General features: G+C 38.4%; 1 protein-coding gene across 2 annotated transcripts in view; it reads left to right on the plus strand.

The window, feature by feature from the left end:
• The first annotated feature begins 7290 nt into the window (after nucleotides 1-7290).
• The window catches only part of LOC105666339 (neural-cadherin), a 61224-nt gene continuing 42196 nt past the window's right edge, over nucleotides 7291-26318 (plus strand). The window contains exon 1 of one of the 2 annotated variants that reach the window (XM_020865756.2): nucleotides 7291-8071. The gene's annotated coding sequence lies outside the window, so the exon portion shown is untranslated. The remainder of the gene's footprint in view (nucleotides 8072-26318) is intronic. The other variant, XM_020865758.2, reaches the window with a different exon arrangement.

The raw sequence follows: 26318 nt of genomic DNA on the forward strand, positions 1-26318 counted from the left end.
TGTATGCTAAAGGCTGAAAAGAATGAGAGAAATAAAGAATGAGAATAAAAGAAAGGAGTTAAATGTTACAAAATAACGTTTAAGCCTTACCAATCAGAAAATAATTCTACATATTTTATAGAATTTTACTAATCTTTTGCAGATTGAATTTGTTTCAGGATTTTTTGTGACATCAAACGAAGAGGACTCATATTCCATACAATATCCCTTCCCTTTCCCTTTATTACATTTAGGTTATTACGTAGATAGAGTAACTAGATATTTAGATTTTTATATAGGTGTGATTTATGGTTAGGTGGACTATTTTGAGGTTGTAATCTAAGTAAGTAGGTAAGGTGTAGGTAGGTAAGGTGTATAGTTGATATAGTAGTATGAAGTATGGCATCGTAGTAAAAGCATGGCATGATAGTAAAAGTATGGCATAGTAGTAAAAACGTGGCATCGCAGTAAAAGCATGGCATTATAGAATGTATATATTATGTGGTAATTAATTCTACGATATATGGCACATATTTCATTTTATTCTCTGGTCCTTTTTATTCCACTCTTGATCGTAATTAATTATTATAATTCTTAATCATAATCAATTAGTTTTCACTTTCACGACAATAAAAGTCGAAAATTTAGATTTCAGGTTTTCATGAATCCTAGTCAGGTTTCTAGTTTTCGTATCGGTTTTTCTTTTTAAGATCCTTTTTGCTGTTCATTTCGAACATTGTGCAAACGTACACCAAAAGGAGTATTTATTTGACGATGAATACATTTTAGATCTTTTGCGTAAAAGGAGGGTAGATGGGTCGCGGATAGGGAGGGTCCCCACTCGCAGCACCTCCTCGCGGTGAGATCCGGGCAATTAGTATTATTTGATATGTAATTACTAATTGTATCACTATACAGCAAAGGAATTAACTGTATGACTGGTATAATTATTAATTATATGGCGAATAATATTGAGCTAATTGGCTGCGACCCTGATTAGGTATTCGTATCAATCCATCTATGTAAATCTTTTATGAGTATTGATAATAGGCTTTTTTTATTTATCAATTATATTCATTATTTAATTGAATTATTGAATTGATTTTGAATTTTATTTATGAATGGAAGCAAAGGATTAGCGGAAACATTAATCCTCCCGCTCGGAAATTTTATAGAGCTGTTTCCGATACGCTCTTATGGATTTACATAAGTAAGCAGGTTTAATGTTAATCTACCATTTCTTTTGCAAAACTTCATGTCGTTTATGTTTTTGGATATTACGGTCTTCTTCTCTACGACTTGGAGGTAAGCTGCCGCCCATGTGTCGTTCGGTTTAAGGATCACTGTGCGCCCTGTTGCTTAGGTCGACCTCCTTTCGTTCATGTAGCGTGCAAGATATTGTGACCGATTTTTAATTGTTAATAATTATAAATAAAAAGACGCACTCTTTTTATTCTTGATTTTCGTTTCATTTCGGCTTCAAGAATCACCCCGTACATTTTCTGACACCTGTAGCCGAACACCCTGTATACTGTTTAGATTGTCACAACGTAGAAATGATGTTCGAATGAATGGAAATGAGGCAAGAAAGTAGGACTGAATAAATATGAAATTTTCGTAAAATTACCATCGCACGAAGAGCAACGAGCGAGATGTTATTATAATTATTAACTCTTTGATTTATTGCTAATTGATAATTGCACTTGCGTGTTCAAGCACTACATTCTTTATTATACTTGCGATAACGTGTGTAACATGAGGAAGTTATTGACACGAATCTGCATAATTTCTTAATACATATTTAGTAATTTTTCTTACTACGTATAATAGAATGTATTTGGGGCTGCCAAGTTTAGTAAAAACACGAAAATTGTCAAAAATGTTGAGTAATCCTAAATCGATGGTCAGGAGGCTGTAACTAACTTTGCGCTACGCTTCGTGATCCTTATCGCTAGATTGCCGAGTGATATGATCTCCAATTCCAAAAAGTACAAAGATCTTTATCAAGTAAAAACACTAATTCATTGTCCAAATAAATCTTACAAATCGTAACTCTACAGAACTCTTCCATACTATTTATGACATACTATGAATCGTTACAAGATTCATCGCATCCTCCATTTTCATGTGTTGTACATCACTCGATCGAGTACACGATGCCGCGGCATCTTTCACGAGGTGATTTCTCTCTTGCATATCTGTTATCGACTTTGACAAAGAACAATTTACTTGCAGACTATGAAACGGACTATGGAAACCGTCGGCGCTCGCGCAAGCGTTAGTTATTAATTGATCGACGAGCAAGGAAGAGATTTAACAGCGAGTCGATAGTACATACGAATCGAATGTGAATCGAAATGGAATCCGACAAGGCTCTGTAAGGGAATTCTCAAAATCGTTCAGAGTGCTACGTGGAATCTCACATAATTGCGGCGCCAGGATAATCCATTTGAGATGAAAACCGATAATTCGGCATGTAATGTAAAACTACTTGTATACGAACACAACCTGTGATTAATAATTTGAAGGCGACATAGACTGAACGAATGTGACCTCTCTTGCAAATGCGTTTGTGTCTCTGGCTATGACTTCTCCACGATTCATGGAGTTTCTTCATTGAATATCGTCGATTATGTCGAATTCTTCGCCGATATCGAAATGCACATTCAAACAGGCTTGATCGATTGTTTCAGTTAATACACATTGTTTCAGTTAATACACATTGTTTCAATCAAGTTCGATTTAGTTTGCTTTGTGTTTGTTTCATCGTTGACTTTTGAAGCGAGTGACGTTCATCATACTCTGTGAACGAGGTAGATCAACGGGGTTTCGGTTTGGTACGAAGTGCGTGTAAATAATTTAGTGTATTTGTGATATGCGATAGTATTCAGTTGGCTTATTTGATATTTAGAGAACAAATTTTTGAAATTACTATATGTACAGGGATGCAATGAATTTTTAGAAAAACAGTCAAGAGTAAAAGTTGTCAGTACTAACATCTCTCGAAAATAGGTGAATTGCTATTAAAATTCCGAATTGACAAGATAATCAATAAGATATTCAACGAGGATAATATTACGCAAGTGGTTGCAATTTTTTTATTGAAAAGTAGATATATTTCAGATGTTTTAAGAAATAAATTATTGACAAAATATTTATAATGTAAGATTTTCGTAAATATTTACTGCCCGACTATTTACCCAAATCGCCAGATTTAACGCTGCAATTTTAATACACATGACTTAAATTGTGATGAGATATTTCGAATTCTGTTAATTTTTATTTCCATTAATACGAAACAATCGATTTCAAGAGTTTATTTTGAAATACATATAGAGTTTTTTTTTTATTTTTACTACAAATTGCGAGCTTTTAAATCACATTTCATTATTTTAGTGAACAGCAAAATGGTTTAATCCTATAATAAAAAAATTAACGAGATAACATAGTAATTGCTATTGTATGTAGCAATAAAAATAATCAGACAACATAAAACACTCTCTTTTGCAGAAAGTTGCCATTAAAATTAATTGCAAGATGAACAGAAACAAAGACCTCGCCAATAATTACTATGTTACGGATTAAATTTGGTGGAAATGAACGAATTAATTAATATTTGAAGATACTATGGCCCCATGAATTTGATAGATTTCTCAAATATGAATTCAATTTTTCTTAACCTTGTTATGACAAGACACGTTTAATAAAACTGTCTTGTAGATACTCTTTGTAGGTAAAGATTTTAAATGCATTTGTTAATGATATGTGAAATACACGTTATTATCGATCACTGTCGTCGAGGCGTGCTGTTTCTGATTTGAAAATGTATTAGGTTCTCGGAGATTCCGTGTAGATTTCCGCAACCATGGCAAACGTCTGACGCGAACATATACCGAACGACAATAACATACAGCTTGCTATTCGAATCAAAATTGCGGAACTCTCATACGCCACTTACACGCGCGCAACCTATTCGTAAATGTGCTTTGTAAATTCGATTCGCGAGAGCGTCGACGTTCCTGTCAAATTGATTTTCATTGTTCCGAGAAATCCGCATGACTTTCGTGCACCGTGCAAACATTTGCGCCTCCGAGGAATCCATAGTCTTCATATGCTTCTTAACTGAACGAAGATAATCAGAAATGGAACTTGACGAAGAAACAATTTTTTAGTAACTCAACGATAGGATACCTTATATCGAATTTGTAGCGTATTTTAAAATTAAAAGATCAATAAAAAAATACAAGCATTCAGAGGTTGTTTGACGTCAAATTTATATTCGTACTTTAATTTAAATTGAAACTTAATATTTTACACCTATCGTTAAATTCTGTTGATTTCATTAGCCCGATTCGATTTACACTTTACCGCATCGTTGCTTTCGCAGGAATATTATTACTAATGAAACATACGAATATATTTTGCCACACGAAATGAGGCGAACGCTAAATCGGTACCGTTTTATTAAAATCGAATGTCGAATAAGCATATTGTAATGAAGCAGAAATTTATACTTGCATTTAGCGTTTTTAATATCTATCGATGCGTTGTCTATACATTTTGCCGTGTAAAGCCTACCATTCGAATGCTTTCAAATTTCACGATTTCGCCAGTTTCTATGAATGTTTTACCCTTCGATCGGTTTTGCAAAAGCCATTGCGGTCGTCGCCTATTATTCCCCAGCTAGTTCATTTGTTGCGCGAAACAACTTCGTTCTCAGCCGACAAATATTCGAAAGTTGATATCGATGTGGTACTGATAAAGCTGCTATCGCAAAAATTCGTCGACCGAATCCAATTTAGATCGCAGTCAAATCGTTTTGCAAGGAATCTTCCATGTATACCTCGTGTAAAATATTGCTTGTCGAACTTGTATCGGAATTGCTAAAACGATTACGCCTATCTCGCATATCACGTTTGTTTCCAACGGTTAAGTATTTTTTGTTTTTTGTTTTTTTTTTTTCAACGTCAGAATAAAGAAACATTCGTTCAGAATATAGATAAGAGGTATCAAATTAATTTTGTCTGTGCTTGACGTGAACTTTAGTAAAATTGATTTTACGTGAGTTTATCTAGATTTGTATGTTTTATGCGCTGCTTTCGGTTGCAATTCAGAGATACATGAATATATCCTTCTATGATTCATTGTAAGCGTGGAATGTATTTTCTAATCAAATAGTCAATTACTATACATGTATACGATTACCAAAATACCTTATCGTAAATAAGAGTTTTGACATTTGTATCGTAAAAAAATATTAATCGGTCGATCAAAGTCAAAAATTGAGGATGTAGGATACTCCTGTAACTCACTGTACCATGGACGTATATGTTTCTTTCGAAGATCTCCTCAATTGAAATTATTTCATGTAACCATTTAACCTAAATTTCAACCGTCGTTGTATCAACATTTATTTTCTAACGAAGGAAATGTGACAGACTCAGCTGAAATACTTTTTCTCTCCAAATTCCGACGTTCGATCCTCGTAGACTTCCTCTTTTTACTCTGGTAATAACCAGTGTTTCTCATGCGCGCACGTTGAAACGCTCTTGATCTTCAAAGCTAGGGACAACCCTTTTACACGTAGACGAAGTAAGCCGGCATCGTGAAGTGGATGAGGTTGCAATATTCAGATGCCGTTAGGGTGGATTTTCTCATCCAAGGCGAATGCCTCGACTTAAAGCAGCCAAGATCAACGTGGAATACTTGGCCACGCTGCACTGACATCAAGGAATAACTGGCTTTGCGATTGTCATCCTTAAGTATCCAACCACCAGGGGACATAATTAAGAGAACACTCTGCCGAAGTTCTTGGTTGCATTGGTTTAAGCTCAAATAAAATTCGGCTTTGGTGACGATACGGGCGGTTTGTTTTTCTTTCTTCTTTTTCGTACAGGCACAGATCTGTAAATACCTTAATTACACGTAAGACACACTTTTTACCAGTAAAAAAGCTACGAGTAGGACTCTATCACTGTGGAAATGTAATAAAGATGGGAAACAGAGTGAAAGGAGAAAAGTAGAAAGCCGAATAAAGTGTGTTTCGATATATCGATCAGGTGTTCCAGTGTTGAAGTATATTGCAGACATGTGAGTGCAATAAACTTGGTATTTGTGTCATTTAGAAGCAAAATATGTCCACTACGTCCACCATGAAAAGGAGGAATAAAAATAAAAACATATTTAAAACAAAGGAAATTATTTTTACTGAAGATGAAATATTAAATAAAGGAAGATACGAAGATGTAAAAATATTATAGGAAATTGTAACATGAAGTTGAGACTTTTAGGAAGATGAATTTCAGCCATACATAATTTTGTATAATATTATTGTTTCATTTTTCATAATGCTGTACAATTTCCAGTTTCTTCTACAATTTCATCTGGTGCATGTTTTAATTTTCGGAAAAATCGGACAAAAATTTGAAGAATACGTATTAAAGATATATTAAAGCTTTCATGTAAAAATCATTTTTTAGGCTGAATATAAACATAAAGAATATTTTGCTCCTTCTTGAAAAAAGAAGGAATATTTAAAACTTTCATAAGAATCGTATTGTCATCGTAATAAAAATACGAAATTCGTTAAACGACGGGAGTCATAGATTGGTAGAATAGCGTGGAAGATCGCGACGCGCCATCATCAATCTCCATCCCCTCGGCGACCTTATCACGCCGGACCAATATTTCACGAGTTACAAGCGTAAATCTTTCCCGATCGGACAATCATTGAGAAAAAAGGAGCCGACTCGACGGAACGGATACTTTGATCTAAGGCGATATTTCGACCAACTGATCGCTAGAGTGCACACGCGTAAATATTTCCATAATTGGTCGCAGCCCATCGGTCAGGACGGGCCAGGGTCAAGCGACGATGCTTTCTTCTCCGAATCACGGACAGGGTTCGTGACGCAGCAGCATCGCCTAATCTCCATCTCCAATCGCATACGTTGGGTCCAGTGACGCGGTCGGTTCAACGTTGTTAACGACACACGCGAAGTGCATGACCGAAGCGTACAGCCACGGTACGGCACAGTACGGCACGGCATGGGTGGTGATGGTGCGCTCGCGCACCCTGCAAGGTTGAGGGGTGACGGCGACGCGACGCGACGCGACGCGATGGTCGCGGCGTCTGAGCGGAAGGGAGGGAAGGCACAGGTGGGGGGTGGTCACTGGAACGAAAGAGACGAAAGACGAGCGAGAGACGAAGGATAGTGGTGGGGAAGTCGAACGTCGGTGGAGTATGTGTGGTAGGGGAAAAGCGAGAGAGAGAGTAGGGAGTTCGCACGCCGACCGGAACGGCCCCACCGAGTTTTATCCAACGATCCGGGAGGCTCGTCGAGGTAGTGGTCCGCGCCCCACAGCCGCGACAGCTCGAAACGCGTGTCGTTGTGCTGCGTCCGTTTCTCTGTCTCTTGGTAACGTATCTCCTCTCTGAAAGGGAAGCATTGACAGGAAAGTCGCGCGTCGAGGCTCGAAATTCGTGTGGTGCTCGGTGTCGTCGTTACACCGGGACCGATATTCGTGTTTTATTCAAAAGCCGAACAACATTGGGGGTCGGGGTGGTGAATTCTCTTTGCTTTCCGGCGGAGAGAAGAGCGCGCGATTCGGATTGCGAACAGAGAACGAGACGTTCGTTCTGTATCCGCGAGGTGGTGGGCAATGATAACAGGAGGCAACGTTCGGGAGGGGGAGACCTCTGCTGACAGTGTTATCGTCGCAGGATTCTGAGTTACTGGAAAAAAGATTTCGAGGAATTATCGTCGATTAACGTCGTATACCGGTGCGTGCGGTGAGCTCGTGCCAGGAGCTAAAAACACAGAGTTTCGTCGAACCTGAAAAATTCGAGATAGACAGTGAATCGGATCGTGTTAGTAATATACGTGTTTCGTGGTACGTTTTTCGCTCGATTCGAGAATTTATACGGCGGGGACTTGCAGGAGGCTGTTCGGCGATACCCAGCAACGTTCGCAGGTGCCAGGACATTCGGGGGTGGTGCCGGTTACGCGCTTCTGTTCTCGACTCGTACGCGACACGATCACGAGCGTTCTGGGGGAAGAGACGCCTTCGACATTCGCACCTGGACATTCGCGTACGTATTTTACAACACACCTGGCTCTCGTACTACCTAGTGCGGCGGTGCCGTGCTATGGCCTCTCTCCTTAGGTTCTCTCCTACACCCCCAAACAGGTTATTGATTTTGCCGAAGTAAGGAGGTACGGATGTAGCCCGTACGCCCTGCGGCCTGCGACCTGCTCATTTTTCCACCCCTTCTCTCTCTCCCCCCCCCTCTCTTTTTCTCTCACTCCCTCTCTCTTCTTGCTTTTCGATCTCTTTTTCTCGCGTGCTTGTCCTTGGTGCTTGCCACCCTCTAACGGCAGGTGAACTCTTACTGCGATCTTTTGACACACTTTGACGAATGCCATCGCGTTATTAAATATGTCTGGCATCTCGAATAGAAGCTTTCTGCGAAATTTTTTTACCAGAAAGAGAGATATATTGCTTTTTGAAGGGTGATTTTTTCGAGTCATTTTCTAGTTCTTCATTCGCGAGTGGACAAAATTACAAATTAAGGATTCTTTCTTATAATATTACATGATCGTGAGAAACGATCACGGTCGAAAAAACAAGACGTGAGTTCGATCGAGAAACGTGATGTTTACTAGACTGATAACGTACTTTGGTTCCGGAAACAGCCGGTGTCGATTCCCTGAAGCCAGGCTAAAGCGGTTGTGTCGTATAGTGCACCGTGTCACTGAACTGTTGGAGCAGACTGTTGCAGTGCTAGCGTGACTATACACGAGACAACACGGCTACGAAGAGATCCCGACTGACAGCGCGGATCGATCGCCGGCGAACTTTTCACTACGAGACTTTGCGGTTCTTTCGTAAAACCAGCGCCTCGTAGTAAATCAATAGAAGCCACGTGAAGTCAGGACCGGAGATCGCGCTGTCGCCCTTACACACACACACACACATGTACACACATTTTTCTCTTTCATACACACACACAGTTCTCTCTGTTTCTCTTTCTCTAACTATCTCCTATAACTATCTCGTTTTCATCCCGTCCATCCCCTTCTCGCTGTTCCATCGAACGATTCGCGCGTTTCCTAAGTTTCGTCGAAGCAGCCGGATCGATATGAAGAGAACGCGGTTCGCGTATACTATATTCGTCTTGCCGAGCGGGAAGACGGAATTAAATAATTAGCGGTGATCGTTCTGATAACTTCGCTCGTTAAATCACGCTGCGTACAAAGCTACTCAGTATGCGTGGGTCGTCGTGGAAACGTCAGCCATCTGTTCCACACGCGGACGAGCTCGTCAATTATGTAAGATTTCCCGAATTTCAGCTTATCGATCGACCGTAACCGGGACGTATCTACTTAATTTTTCAGCGATTCGCGTCGTTCGAAATCGTATTTCAATCCGGTTCGTTGAACGCTTCCAGTATCGAATTCTCGCTTCTATTTCGAGGTGACATCCACCCCACTCGAATGAAAATTTTGTTCATCTTCGGCGAGTGCCAACACCGCGATTCCATGATGTCGATAAACTTTTTCGTCGTGTACGATTTTTCGATGTCGCGTGAAACGCTCGCACAGTCAAATCACGTTCACGATGTAAATTTCGGAAACGAAAAATACGTGGATTATTGGCATAGTATATTACCAAAGGCCAATATTAGCGGTGCAGGGAATGAGAAGAATTTAGGAAAACGTTCGATCGACTCTGGACAAATTTCTCGGACGAGCTGAGCATCTTTGATCGAAATAGGGCCAACTCGTAGGCGTGTCCAACCTGGTCTGTTGAACCGAGAAATATAACTGTTTCCACCACCAGTTGTATCAAGTTCTATCGCGTTACATTTTTCTCACACGACCGACGTGCTATTAGGGAAAATTGTATCGTGTTCATCTTAACTAATGAAAAGAGGAGAAACGGAAAGCGCGATAGATCGTTAAGATTAGATCGAATCTTACGAGCGGTCATGAATTATTGAGTCGTCACATGTCTGCGATCCCTATCGTCGCTGTGTTATGAATTGCTACCGTTGGTATAATAATAGCGTTTATACTTTGAAACGAATATTGATCCAATAACGCGAGAAATTTTTTGGTTTGCTAAGAATTGGAAAGCTCTTAATAAATTGCATTATCGAAGTATTACATTTGACTAATGATACTTAAACTGCGGTTTATACGTTTACAAAGAGTTTAGGTAGCGAAACAAAATAAAATACAAATTAAAATGCTTGTTACGGTATTTAGCGAGCGAGAGGCAAATTTCCATTCAGATTTCATTTCTTCAACTATATTCATAACAATATGAATTTTCATAAGCATCTGCGGTTTAATGGCTATTATCATTTGAATATGTAGAAATCCAGATGATTTCTATTAAGTTGTAGATAGTTCGATAATTTGTAGATCGACATCCACGTTCTTAATCGAGAGAAGCGATCGATGATATTTCCTTCTCATAAAAAATTATCATCAAACGATATCTCTAATTAACTAGGATTAAAATTTACCGACAGTGTTAATGAGTTCTTGAAGTTTGAAGTCGTAAAAGTAACGCTTGAATAAAATAAAACAACAGGCCACGCTTTCACGGTAGCAGATGGCAAAATACGGCCAATGACCAAGCCGTGCAACGTGCGGCAATCCATGGAAGCCCGCCAGTCCCGAAATACGTCGGAAGTAACGGCCATGGAAGGACGTTTTCTGAACGGTTCGTAACTCGTGGTTCCGGCTTCTGTGCGCTAAAATTCTAACAAGTAGACAAAAAAATGCTACGACAAAAAATCCGACTGCATTCCAATTTTTGTACGATGTGAAACTCTTCAGAATAAAGTAAAAATCATATATCGTAAACTTTAATTCAAGCTCCGAATTTATCGTTTGGAAATTACAATAAACCGGAAAAAATGTATCGAATCTCGCAGTTTCATCCAACCGTAAAGTTAAAAAACAACAAGCGTTGTAACTTACAATTAGCGTAAAGATTAGCATACAACAAAGATTTGATAAAATGTATATAAGATTACGTAGTGTCAAATTTCGTCAAACCCTAAAATATTTTATTTTCAAACAACGTATGGAAATACGACAAATCTTGGAATTGGCGAGGCTTATCGCAAATCGAACGTAAAATCGTTGCTGTTCGAATTACGTGTAGTTTTTTTCAGGCCTGAGACCAAGTCTCGTGGAAATGAGTTCTCTATTTGACACTGGCGTGGTACAGTCTCTTTGGATACGGCCGTGTATGTGCACGCGCGCGCACGCGCCAACAGCCGCGTGGAATGTTCGCCTACCCCGAATAGCCTTTCTCTCTCTCTTTCTCTTCCCTTTCGCTGTTCAACCGCCCTCCGGTTAAAGAGTCTTTAACGTTTACGTGCGGCCAGTTTTCTAAGGCAACTCACTCGGGTCGAAGTTCACCGGGTGTCGTGCCACGATCACGCTTAACCAGGAATCGCGATCGTGTCAACAACAAAAATTCTAGGTGGGTGTAAAACTCCTTTAATCGTAGAAAGTTCGAATGCGAGCCTGATAAGGTAGAGTTAACGTGAACAGCCCTTCGAGATATCGTCGGACCAACGATTTCTCGTCACTGTTGGAACGATGTAGTTTAGGTCGAGTGGAAAACGCTCGGTTGTATTGTGTTTCTGTTTTGTGTGTGCCTTCGAAGAATTGAAAACGATTGCTTCGACAATTGATTCGATTGACAGTGTGCCACTTCGAGTGAACTAAAACGAAGTTTTCTTGGAAGAAAGATGCTCGTGACCTGTGAACTAACGTTGTTTCCGTGCTGCAAGATGTACTGATATTTCTAGATATTTGCAGATAATTTTGTACATCTTAATCGGTGAAATTTTGATTAGAGTAGGTGTGCCTTAACTATTACTGATTTTATCGTTGGATTTCTTGTTAACATAGTAACGAAAGAAGGTAGATGGAGATATTGTATAAAAGATGATTTTATGTTACGATTATAAAAAGTGAAGCATAGTAATAATACAGTGATTAAAAATGTTCATACCAATCTTTGTCACATCGTATTACATCGTTAAAGGTCGCTTCGGTGACTAACGTAAATCAATCCTGATTCCAAGTTTCCAAAGATAGAGACGAATAGAAACCACCGCAAATTCCAATATACAACAGTGTCGATACTAATTTCCTCGAGTAAGCGTATCGTACCCAAGAGTTTCACTGTTAGATTAGTTCGTTCTACTTCACGAGATCATCGTATAAAGTTGTATCTAGTCCTCGAAAACAAAATATTCTATCTTCCTACGAAATATTTTATCCAGATTGAAGGGATCTTAGGGATTTGAATACCACGAAACAGGGAATCTTGGTATCAGACATCAAAGGTGGTGGCGTGATACCGCCATTTCGCAGCGTCTCGTCAGAGAGCGACGCGAATCCCTCGAAATACGGAGGTGAAATTTACTTTCTTACCCCTCTCCCGAGGGAAGTTCAAGTTCTTCGCGAGGGTGACTGCCATGGCGCAGCTTGTCTGCGCAACCATGGAGCAACGAGCATGAGATGGTGATGGTGTAGAGCAATGATTTCACGGTGATTTCATAAAAGATTTACCGTCCCTCTGGCATTTGCTCGTGTCGTCATCAACGGCTCTGGTTATCTACGTTGTCCACATTGTGCACAGAGTACGCCAGGAATCAGGAACGAAATTTACATTTAACTCAACGAACGTTCTTCTCCCTAGCGTTCCATCCTATCTGTCTTGTCGCCTCGTAAACGAGCCATGGAGGACCGTTTCAGAGACATCGCGTCTGGTTGCACCACGGGGAGGAACCTAGGTATCACCCTCTACCGTCTTAGAATCATCACGCGAACTTTGTGTAGCGTTACCGGGAATGGGCGTTCCTCTATGTCCTCGATCTAGCGCTTCGCGCCTTGGACTTCTCTAATTACAGTTCATTGTTGTTTGCGCACGTACACAACTCGAACTTTGCCTTTTGCATTCAGTCACATTCGCTTCCTACTTTGCGAAAGATGCTTTTCGTGTTTCTTTAACGATAGACTCTGTTTTCGTATTGCGTTAATCGGAGCAGTAAAACGAACGAGTTCCTTTTGTGTTTATCGCATTCTACTCTCAAGCGGAAAACTGCGATCGAAAGATTATTAGCATGTAAATGTAGAAAATCGTGGTGAGAATACGTAATATTATGGATAAAAGAATAATTCACAAATTACGAATAGTTAGAAGATTTTATACCGCAAATCTCGCGTAATAAAACATTTTATTCTGATACGTTGTGAATAAAAACGATAATGAACGTGCGTATGCCGTAGAATGCATAAACCTGAATATTTGCAATTCATACCGGTTATTGTATTTAATATATAATGTTCCAGTCTGGTGCTTACGAACAAATGTAGAAGATTTTCCTTTATGATTTAATATAATACCAATAAAGCGATCATGATATTTCACGGTCTAATCTTTCGTATGAATTTTTATGTGCCGCTTGTACGGAAATGATTTCAGTATTTTCTCCAACGTAGCGTCACAATGAGAAATTCTTTAACACTAAACCTACCAGTGCCGATCAAATTGACCGCTTTCAAACCTCTACATAAATTCAACCACATTTAAACGTTATCATATCGCTTCATAATTTCTGGCTTTTCCTAAAACGTGCATACAATATGTTTTTCGGTATTTACTTTTAGTTTGCTTTTTTTTTTCTAAGAAAAAATTGTATTCTGCCTTGCTTACCGCGGCTGATCAATTTGATCGGCCGATAAAATATTTTAGTTACTCGAAAATAAATAATACTCGTAAAATTGGTCAGGTTTATCACCTAGAGTGGTCTGCGTTAGTTTCAAAACGAAGATATTTTGCTTATTAATTAGCATTAAATCGTGATCTGGTTGGTTTCCGCGGATCTTGTCTATCCGCGCGAGATCCACGAAAGCCGCTCGTATACATGAATTTGCGTTATCCCGCAAAAACCATGATAGTCTAGTGAGCCACGGTACGCGATATACGATCATAGATACAAGCGAAGCAAAATTTCGCATTCAGAAACTTTCGCCGAGCACATTAAATAGGGATTTCCACGCGGTTCAGGTTGAAACTACGTTTACTCGTGTGAGTTATTCTTCCCATTAATAGAACGTTGGTGTATTTTTTTTCACGATTTCCGACCAAACATAGTAAATCATCATTGATAACGTGTCAGTCAGAAATTGATAAATTCAATCGCCTCTTCTTTTCCTCGTGTTCATTCGCTCCATTGCGATGTGGGAAAACAATTGCCATCGTTACTGTTTAAACGATCGTATGATCGTTATGGAAGATATATGTGGCGGCCTTTTTTTGAAGATTTATGCGAATGTTTTTGGCTATGATTGCGTCACGGTTTGTTTTAAAGCGTGCGTTGCGTATTTTAGAATTTTACTGCAAGTTTTTTGTAATTGAAACTACATAATCTCTTTGTGCTGTATTCTATCTTTTGTATATTTTGAATGAATTTTTGAATGCTAGGTTGTACGCTTTAACCAAGAAGCGAATAAATCCTTGAAAGATGTATGTTTGAAATTGATAATAATTTTCTTTGTACTATTTCTCGTACCTTTTCGTGTCTTATAAATATATTTATATATATATATGTTACATATATTTATGCATATTATATGAAAACAGATGCTGAAAGAATAGCTGAATTGTATATGACAGGTAAAACATAAATATAAGAACATTCTCGTCATTCCAACTAATTTAACGATTAATTCACACTTTGTGACTTCACTGACAGAATGACACTTCGGTTACAATTCGTGACGTCTATTAGAGAACGTTTTAAAATCCTCTATGAAATTATTATGTTTTGAGTGTTCTTCATATTCTTCGAGATCTTGAGTTGTCGCATTTGTAATTTCTTATTCATTACGACAGGACAGAAAGGAGGAGAGAATCTTCAAGCCACAAAATATACGGCAAGGCTCGGGAATTATTGTGAGCGCAGTGAATGTTAGCTGCTTGTACCGCGGCTTTTGTTTCACTAACAAATTTATAAAAACGCGCGTTGTGCGCCTCATTGAGATATTTCGGTGTTTATTTCATAGTAATCAGAGTTGAACGGAAACGCGACAGGGAAACTTGTCTTTCTGAGTGACAATCAATACTTTTACAAAACTGTCGGCATTCAACGTAAATTAGGAAGTAATCCTTTTAAACTTTTCGTTTCGAATTGCGTCATGACGCTGTCTTTAAATGATTCCGTTTGCCTAGCTAGGCGAAACTCTCGAAACGTCGTTTCTCTGTCCCTAGTTACTCGCTCGAAGAAGAGATACAACGAATTCCTCTAAAATTGAAATCCAGCCTGCGAATTTCGACTGCCGTAGATTATAGCGGATGGTGTACAATAAATATATTTTTAACGATGCAATTATAACAAGTTATGTTCATTCGATGGAATAGAACAATACAAAATACAGTCTTTTGCGGTATATCTTCTTTCTATGCTTGCAAACTTAAATATATTCGACCTGCTATTTCCCAAAAATATTGTCACTCAAATCAGTGATACTTTTGTTTTCTTACTGTTATCGTACTTTGAGTGATTTATATTTTATCAACAGTTTCATATACATGATGAAAATTAGGAATGAAATTGGTTAAAGGTAAATGAGTAAACAGTTCCTAAAACTTTTTACACAAATGACAATAACAAAATACAAAGTACAGTTGACATTAATTTAGAACAAAAAAATTAATCGAGAATTTGTGTAATTAAAAAATTTAGAAGCGCTAATTTGTTGCTTTTAGGATGAATCGAGTGAAACAAACTTTCCGTGTGTAAAAGCAAACGCGAAATTAATTCAAGCTAAATGAGCACGACCAAATGGTATTATTTACCACTGAATACGGAATATTATACAAGCTTGCAAATTGATATTATTTACAGTACATTGTAACTGTTCTTAATTAATTATACCGTGTCACGCCTCTGTGAATACAGTTTCAGTCGAAGTTATAAAACATCGCCTTTGGGTAGAGCATAAAAAGGACCTATCCATCCGTATCGACTTGGATTTTGTACGAACTCGTTATTCACGGCCAGTATTCTCTAAAAGATGAACTCGAAAGACGTAGTGACTCATTGGTTCAATTGACTCGCGTGCCGTTGCTTTTAAAGGATGAATAAGCAATTAGATTCGCAACGAGCTTTAGTTCATCATCCCCGTTTATTTTACCTACGTTTCTTTTAGGCGATTAATGAAACTCATTGATAATTCGACAACCGCTGACACATTATCACTGTGCTTTAATGCTCTTCCTCTGATTTTATGTTTATTATGTACGATATAAGTATGCTTATTATATACGTTCTAATTTAATTTAACGTTCCTCGATCAAACACGATTTTTCCGAACTAATCTCAGTAATTTATCCCAAAATTCGAAACAAAAACTGCCGTGATGCCAAAGAAATTGCAGCAGCGTTTCTCGAAATAGACCACGTCTTCGTTGGTGAAGTCTCGAGCAGCTTCAGCTCCACTAATTGCCACTAAATTAAACACAACTAACAACGGCACTTGGGTTCCTTGGTTCCTTCATTCGACTCACAATCGACCAAGACAATCGAAACTGTAAAACCGATGTAACGTTCGAAATTGTCTATGAGCATTGCGACACGAGATTTATCATTGTCAAGAAGAAACTAACAGAAACCGTTACGATCGCAGATCACGTAGACGCCGTTGTTAGTAATTGGCTCTCTTACGTGTGCTAAGAAAAGAAGATAAATTTGGTTGTTAATTAAGTATCTAACAGCTTCATCGACCTTAAGACGAAATTACGCTACTCTCGGCGATAAGAATCATCTTAAATTTAAACGATTACCACTAAAGAACTCTCATTATCGTTCACCCGAGAACCAATTTCTTTTTATACAATCATCCGATAGCTTGTTCAGCGGCTTCCGCGATCGTCGACGGGTGGAATAAAATCATGTGGCGTATAAAGAAATCGCAACTTTCGCATCGTTAAGTTTTTATTCAGTCGGCAATACCGAAACGATCATTTCGATTGAATTTACTTAAACAATCGCGTCTCTAAGAATTCAATTTTCCCGTTAAAAGTAAATAATTTGTAATTTCTAATTTATATTAATACAGAACATATTATTATACCTTTAAAAATCATCGAAATTTTATATCTGTTAATTTAAAATTTTCTCTCAATGATTTAAATGAATAAATAATTTTTCAATTTAAATAATCAAAGGAATATGCAATCCATAGAAATTGCATTAATCATAATAATAAATATGTATAAAATCGAATCGAACGCCTAGTCTGCCACTATAGATCTACAGAGTTTCCATGAAAAATTACGAAATTGATCATTTGAATTACTCTAACCATTCTAATGTTAAACCTTCCCCATTCAAGACAGATAAGGAAACCTCCACGTTCACAACCAAACCTGCAATCTCTTTCGATAGCCATTTACTCGACGCTCAGGTTCACGTCCGATGATCATTCGGCATCTGGTTGAATAGGCCTCCGCAACCTTGAACCGAATATATAAAATCCCGGGCTTGATGGAGGAGTCACGATGGTCAGGCATTCATACTAATTAGGCTATGCGTTTGCACGCGAACCAATAACGTGTCGAAGGGTGGATAAACGCATGGGAAGGGGGAAATTCCCCAGGCAGTCCGGTGGTGCGTGCGATTCGCAACAATGGGCAGGGGTGTCGTCGAAGGGTGGAGTACAATGAGCCGAAGAGTCGACGCGGGAACAGTTACGCGTGCAGGAGCTGCAATTTTGTAAATAGGGAATAGCGTTGGATTATTCTATGCAGCGATGATTCAAACCTCTGCTTGTTCCGGCAGCTGTGCGGTATCTGGCTTGGGGTTGTACAGAGAATTCCAATCGTCGCGTCGTTTCGATCCAGAGCTCGAATCTTTCGCACACCGCATACTTTCTCCTCATGCGGGTAAATGGAGTGCCATAAAATGAACGTGAGAGAATTAAACTATTCGGAAGCCACTGATCAACTCTATAAATTGAACAGGGGAGATGATGTAAATAATTACAGATTTCGAGCTGGTAATGGTAGTGAAAAAGAATATTTGTAAACGAAATTTTCATCTGCATTTCAATTTATAGGGTTAATGATCTCTGAAGTCGATTCGTATATTTGTCGATCGTATAAGAAGATACGTATGCGATAGATATTGCTTTTGCGTGTTAATTTCTCATTAATTGATATGTTTTAGTAAAATATTTATGTGTTGTTAATACTGATTGATCGCAGTAACGAAAAATTTGTGGCAATGCCCGTATGTAATAAAATTTAAAAATTTACGAAAGATAAGGTCGATAAGTTTAGCTCCTTAGAGATTCGATCATTTCTTTCTCATAGATTTTCCTCTTTTTTGAAAGGGTCCATTGATTTTCCATGCTTGTATTTATTTTGGTAAATTCGTAGACGGAGGTCGATCGAGTAGTTTGATAAGCGTGTTGGGTAGAGAATGAAAGCTTTTGAAAGAGGTGAATATAAAGATTTTGTCGCGCTAGTGGAGGTATTGGTGTGTAAGTATTTTTATAAGCAAAAGCAGTTTTTCAATGGCTGAAAGAGATTTTAGCCGCGAATCTAATTTTTGCAATTTCAACTGTGTTATCCGTTACATCTCGTGAGTGAAATATAGCACAATCCTTCATACTAATTATACCCTAATAGGTGTTATCGTGCAGTATGACGAGGCCGAACCGCGGCTGCAAATAAGCTACATCTATTTACAAGCGTCGTGGTGCGACGACCCCAACGTATAAATAAATTCCACGACTAAAATACACGGCGAATAGTCTGAATAACTTTAAACAACTCATTCAGGCATGCTTTTTCCGCTTTTCTGGAATGACCGGCGTGCATTCACGTGTCTCGACCAAAGAACAGAGACGTTTTCATAGTAACATTTGTTCACGTTTGTTCACGTTTAACCTAGATAGATTACGAAGTAGAAATTATTGTTTTCCCTGCCAGAACGTGTGAATCGAATGAAATTGAAGTTCGTTATCAAACGTTTCGGAAAGAGTTGAATAGCGATCAAATATTTTTTCATTCTTTTATTCTTTATATAAATATACCGAAAGCTACAAACATTTGCAGAATGCACGTAATATAAAGATATACATGAAATATCCAAAGTAATACTCAGGTTGTAGGTACGCACTATTTAATGAATGAAACTAATCTCTGTTTTTTTTTTCTTTTTATTCATCGTAACAAAAATATGAATTTTTATACTCATATCTATTAAAATTGCGGCATGATTTTTGAATTCGTGTAACGTGCGATGTTGGACACAAATTTCAATCAAGTTAGTTTTCTAGTTTCTTTGTACTGCAGTAGAACTCTATTTGAACTGATCGCAAAACAAACAAGTCATATAACAAGGATGTATTGATTTTTCCAATTGTCTATGATTTTTCGTTCAAATAATAGAAGTCCAGATTCAGATAAGTGGATTCAATAGGCAAGAGCTTATGTAATCCAGCCAAAATTTTCGTCCCAATAAATGAAATTCTATCGTGAAAGCGATTATGTATACATCTTGTGTATTATCAAATCTTATTGAGCGAATAATTTGAACAAATCACAAATTTTACGAATACAGGTTCTGTTGATTGACAATTGAAATATTTATCGTATGAAGTTGTCTTGAATAGTTTCTCATCAAAGGAATTACATAATTGTGTAAGATTTAGATCGGATTATTACATTGTAGGATAACTTTAATTATAGAATTATAGGATAACTAACAACATGTTGTAGGCAGATTACATTATTCAATGAGAAATATCGATCGCTCGACTATCTACTAATTGATAGTGTAATTTTTCCTCCAATATCTTAAAATTATCTCCTCCAAATTATTTAATAAATGCATCAAATTTTTAGAATCGTGCATCGAATACTATCACGAACATACGTCGTTATCTGCAATCTATAACCAACAAGAAAATATTATAACGAATAACACGCTTTGAATATTTTATAAATCTTTGTATTTCTTCGCTCTTTCAACAAAACCAAATGCAACTACCAACTTTTCTAATGAAGATATTTCAACCTGCTCCACTGTGTATAACTCTTCCTCACCTCGCTTCCGTATTCGCCCCAACGACCATTCGCCAGCCGAAAAAGCATGCAAGAAACGATAGCATTGAGAAATGTTCTAGGACTTTCGAGATTGGTCCCAATATGTATTCACATACACCACCGGATTTCACGCTGCGACCAGTTATGTCCGCGTCGTGCGAGCATTATAAAGTTGGTTACGCCATATGGCGTCGATGGAGCGTAAAGGGTCGGCGGTCCTCGAGTTCCTGAAAGCCGCCTCGCTTACCAGTCCTTCACCTTGGGTGAAGAGAGCTCGCCATCACAAGGAGATCCCGCCCTTTTGTTTGGCCCATCGTTCGCGCGCGCGTTCTCATTTTGCGCGTACGTGCTCTCGCGACGCGTCGAAAGATCGTCGTCTCGTCCCTGGGGCAATTAACGCTTTTTCTCTTTTTTTTTTCTTTTTTTAACCCTTTCGCAAAGGGTTCGTGGAAATGAACTATAAACGACGGCCCACAGGGAGAGAACGAGTATCGACTGCGCACCGTCGCACTTCCGTCCTTTCTCCAAGATAAAATGACGTTCCTGACGCTTCGTGATATCCCCCGGGTAAGACTCGCAACGCTGATCGATTCGTTATACGTGATCGAAATTTTTTTTCGTCGGCGACTGAAATCGTATACCGTTAAGCTAATTGGCTCTCATTGTAGGGTATTTTACGTAAAGATAACAACTGATGAATCATAATACGTGTATTTCTAGCAAATTTCTGATCTTAATATTACTTTGTAGTTTTAACAAAAGAGAGTGATGTTTCAACAGACATATTTTGAAAAATGAAAAGGTGCTAAATAGGATATTTTGACCAAGGGGAACGGTACGGACGTGTGTGATATAGCATTAAACGATGGAAGTAGTATTTCGCGGAAACTATTCGATGCTTTGTTAAATGCATTGATTCATTCAGTCAGGATACATAGTAACAATAATTTTTAATAATTATTAGTGTAATGTATTATAACGTGCAAATGAGATTTTTTAGAAATACTGTTTTGTCACTCGTATTAAAACGAATTACGTTGTTATATACGAAAGTAGTAGCGGGTATTTTATTTGATTCATAACTAAAGTTGCTCTGTGTAATAAATTTATTATACAGAATAATACAAACTTATTACGGGGTAGTATCGAATTAAGTGGAATACTTAAAACTCGAACTTCGTCGGAGGATAGTTAAAAATAAATTCCTCGTAATTTATCACGCAAGTGCTCGATCATTTAATTCATTAGCACGCTAAACAGCGAGCCACTGACCGGCGTAATAGAGCGTTTAATTAACTCAATAATCAGAGTTTTTTGCGCTGGAAACTCAGTTTCAACGTTAATTTGCATTTTGAACGCGATATATGGAGAGCAGCTCGCGCATCGTTAAATACGCTCGAGCTTAACTAATAATACGATGACGCGTCTGTGCGTTAACCTTTTTTCTCCCTATTTGCAGGGCTCGGAAGGAAAAAAACGAGCAGTCGTGTCGAACTCCTCGTTGTTTCTCTTCTTAATCGACCGCGTCAATAAATGCAAAACTCTATCTAGCATGCAAAATATTCACTGTGACGGTCCGGCTCGGTCTCAAAGCTGACCCTTCAAAGGGTTGGACGGGAGAATAACAGGATGTGAACGCAATCAACGACGAATACGCGGCGTAAAAGGCGTCGAACACAATGAAGCCGTGGACACAGCCGAGCTTCGATATTGTTTTCCTTTGATCCCTACGTAGGAAGGTTAATTATTAAAATAACTAATTTCCTTTATATCACAAAAAACTGAGACCATCGCGTTGACATACATAGATTATTACGATCTTTGATTCGGCAGAGGAATTTTTCTTTACTGGAAATTGTATCTTTTGAAAAATAGACATTAGCATATCTAAGAAACGTCGAGCGTATTTAATGAAAATTGTGCGAATAATTATCGCTCGATATATCGTCATTTTTATTCTTTATAATTTATAATTTATGAGTATTTAGCATTTCGGCGTCGTATTTACCCTGCGAATGGTCAACGATGCGATTAATTTAGATTGGTAAATTTTATGCTTTAACAAGGATTAATCTTGGTTCTTATTCCAATAAACGAAAGTGTACGAGGGCAGTTAGTTTACGTCCTTCCTTTGTTAGGCCTTGACCCTAGATCACTGGGTGTAGTTGTTTTATTAATGAAAGACGAGCTTGCACGCAGCCTTCGATTATCCTGCGGCTGATACAGAATTTAATTTATGGCGTAACCAGTTCAGGCACAAATTTCCCAGGAATATGTCGCGTAAGCGCGTTACCGCGGAATTCGCTCGATCCACTTAGGCTTAAGATACTTATTTCTGGTGGCGATATCGCGGTGGATACGAGGTTAAGTGGATCAGTGGAGTTTTACAGTGCAACAATATTCGAGGAACTTTGGTGGGACTGCTGTATTCCCTTTCCTCGCCTCCGCAAGGAAATCACTAGTGAACATACACCGTGGACCTAAGTTCGTGATACAAGCGAATGTCAGGGAAATTCTATGGCTCAAACTCGTAATAAGACGAAAATTACGAATGATAAAATGGCGTTGAAAATTCCATTTTATAGAAAATCGAGTCTCAAAATTTGTCAAATATCTGTACCTGTATTTTGACTAATGTTCGATTAGACAAAGGCAAATAATGGCTACTGTACATATAAAAAGAAGTCAAAGGGATAGAATATAATTTAGGTCCACTTGCTATATATTCCAGTTACGTTCTAAACAAACGACCAGTTAACTTATACGTACAGCAATACATTGCTAGCCAGATTTGGGTCAATTATGAACGGTAATTAATCGATTAGCCCTCGATGGTCATCGTGGTTTCGATAAGACTTGGCTGGCGGGAGTTCCATCGGTACATCGTTGGAATTAAGACAGTATTGGAACGTCTGTAATGTCTGACATTACTTCGAGTTATTTCCTTGTGGTTTGCGATTGCGTACATAGAATCAGAGCCGCGGAGAATTTACTTTGTCGAAGGTTTAATAATTTCTCTAAAGGTAATTCAATTTTGGACACGTAGCAGCAAACGAAATTTATTGGTCGACACGATTCGTTGGCTTTGTGATACAGGATATATGCTTTGAACTCTTTTCGTGACGTTTTTAGTCGACTCTTTATGAAAGACCTCGATAATAGAAACCCTATATTACTATCGACGTACTCTTGTGCTTGCTTCATTTTTACTGTCGATACTTGTATTACGTCGATGGTTTTCTTTTTCTCAGTGTTTTATTGTTACGTAGCTGGAAGACTTTAAAAATTACTCTGTCACGGCAATCCTTCGTTATTATAGTTCAGTGTTCCACGCTTGAAAAATGAAGATCTAAGATGTAAGGGTCGTTCGAATCACAACGATTGCGTAGGAACGTTAAATAAAAAGAACGTAAAAGACCCGGAGCTATCGTATTTCAAAAACCGACGGGAGTTCAACGAAGTCTTTGATTAATTACCGATTAGTTTAATAATTAATGGTACGCTCGTCGGACAATCAATTTAAATCAAAAGTGCCGGTGCTGCAGCTGAACTCGCGAATCTCGTCGAGTGATACCGGCAAAGGAGTCAATGAAACGGTTCACGTGGAAATCGTTTTCCCGAGAAGCGTGTAAAATCCCATAAATCTTCGACTCGTGACTCAGCGTTACCCCGTCGGGTTACGCCCAGTGATCTTTTTTGCGTTTTACGATTCAGCCGGATAGGAAGGGGGACAGGATCTTCCTATCAATTACCACGCTATGACGAAATACCAAACGAAAGGGATCGGGACTCCCTGCCTGCACGAGGATTAGTTTAAACGATACAGTATGTCTTGGCAGTCTGCTTTTGCAATGCGCGTCGAAAGTATTTTATGGTACGGTATCGTTCCCCTTGGAAATTTATTTAATTCTCTGTTGCGTTATATAACTCGAAAATTGTATATTTTACGATCCGCGAAAACCACAGGAGACAAATATCACGAGTAGGAATAATAGGACATCGTCCTATTATTTTTTGTACTAATTTCTTGTTTCGTATAATATAGTTTCGCACTTTTTCGAAGTTAACTACCGTGTTATACCAGGGGATACCTGTATTTGTAATAACTGTGTCGACAAATTATTCGGATCTATATAAATCGCATCGTTCTAAACTTATTCGTGAAATCGGGAACGTAGTAAAGTATTTTTATACAATCTGATATATCCTCATAAGCGTACATTCTAGAAACGGAATACATTTCCTAAAATACATTGGTGCTTGAAGTCGGATATGTTGAGATAAAAATTGGTGCACGTTAATTGCTGATAGTTATTCGAATGTTGGCAATGAAAATAATAAAACTCGACCATTCTTTCTCATGGTACGCTATAAAAGGTCATGCTTTTTCGCGGCTCTGCTCGACACAAAGAAACACTGATCCCTATTGCGTTCCATGGAGGGTCACATTTCATTTCTCGACGTTGCAGCGTGCTCGACGGAAGTTCCATTTATTTTATTACAAGAATCCTGGTGCAGCAGCCATCGCCGAGACGAATCCGATGTTGGATATTCGTCTTCGTTATAGAGGGACCACTGTGCTCGTTAGAAGGAAATTTTCTACAAGTGCTAGTTTAGCGATTAGAGAGAAGGGAGACCTCGTATATACGTACAGCTACTCTTGTGTTTTCTCTGTCGCTTTCTTTTTTGTTCCTGGCAATAAGTGGTATTCTTATGTACTTCGAAAACCGAGGTCGAGGGCCATTAAGAGTCTATGAATTTGATTCGGGGCTTCGGTGGATCGACTGGAAAAATAAACGGTGTCAATAACAAGGTGTGCGTGAAACTATTGGATCGAAATTATTAGGGCGATCCGAGTCTGTGATTCGTTTAAATTGCTACTTAATTGGATACTGTACGAAATTGGAGTACACGGGTCGTTTCATAAATTGAAACCTTAGAAGTAAAATCACTTAGAAGGAAGATATTTAGTTTTATCAGTGAACTGTAGATTTTTATGCAAATTCACGTATTTGTGAACGTAATTTAGGAAGGTGGAACATAAACAGAGATTTGTTGTACTATTGCTATCAGCGAGAAATGATTTATTTCTAGTTCCTGTTAGTCGTTTAAGGAGAATCGAAATCGTGCACTGTGTTTCTACTGCTTGAAGAAATCTTTCTACAGTCGTCTGGCTGTGGTAGACTCTTCTACATATAGTAGCGAAGTAGGATCGATAATTGTTTCGTTGCCCCGTAGAAACAAGTTAGCTACGTTCCTTGCGCCTTTGAAAACGTTGGAATTCCGAACTCCTACGAAACATTCTTTCAATTGCGAACGTGAACAGTTATCTAAGAATACGACAGATGCTGCAGTACTATTTTTAATTTGCGACAGTGGAGAAGACGTTGCTATTTCATGATAGTATACACATGATGAGAATCGTGTGTGAAATTAGTAAAAATCTATTATTGCTTGCTATAATCGGTAGATACGTAAATTATTTACTCGATTGTCAGACACTTTTTAAATAAAAATTCCAAATTGAGCTTTCTCGTTTTAATCATCTTCGATTTACAACTAAAATCAATGGCACAGTTAAAAGATAGGTCATCCACGATTGACCTAAAGAATTTGTTAAAGTTATTAATCTTTTGTGAAATTTTGTAATCATAAGTTTAGATCGAAAGAGCTGATAGAAGTATACACCACAAAGAATATCCTTCCACGTCAAGTTTAGGTTTTCCTGAAAAAGCGAGTCTCTCGGCAATCCTCGTGACCTGTTCATACCTTATTAAGAAAAAGACAAAGCTTACAGAGTTACAAAGAGAGCGAGACTTAAATTAAAGTCACCAAGCACAAAGTAATTCGTTCTTTGAAACAAAGAACGTCGTTACAGTCCTTCAGAAGAGAATTTAAAGACTTTTCATTTGTACACAAGAACGTCGTAACAAAATATTTCATACGAAAATTCATGAACGTCCCTCCTGCCACCTGACTAGCGGAATCGTTTTAGCTAACGATAAAAATAATCGTCGCGCGTCGCAGAGAATTCAATAGCTTCCGTTCTCACCGAGCTCGCTGGTTTCGTTCTCGCTGGAACGAGGGAGACTATCAAAAGGAAGTTCTCAACGTTATTTTTTTTTTCTCTCTTCCACGGACAAGTTCGTTTTACGTCTAATTATAGGCAGTGCAATCACGTTTCAG

This window comes from Bombus terrestris, chromosome 12 (assembly GCF_910591885.1).
Source record: "Bombus terrestris chromosome 12, iyBomTerr1.2, whole genome shotgun sequence".
NCBI classification, from domain to species: domain Eukaryota; kingdom Metazoa; phylum Arthropoda; class Insecta; order Hymenoptera; family Apidae; genus Bombus; species Bombus terrestris.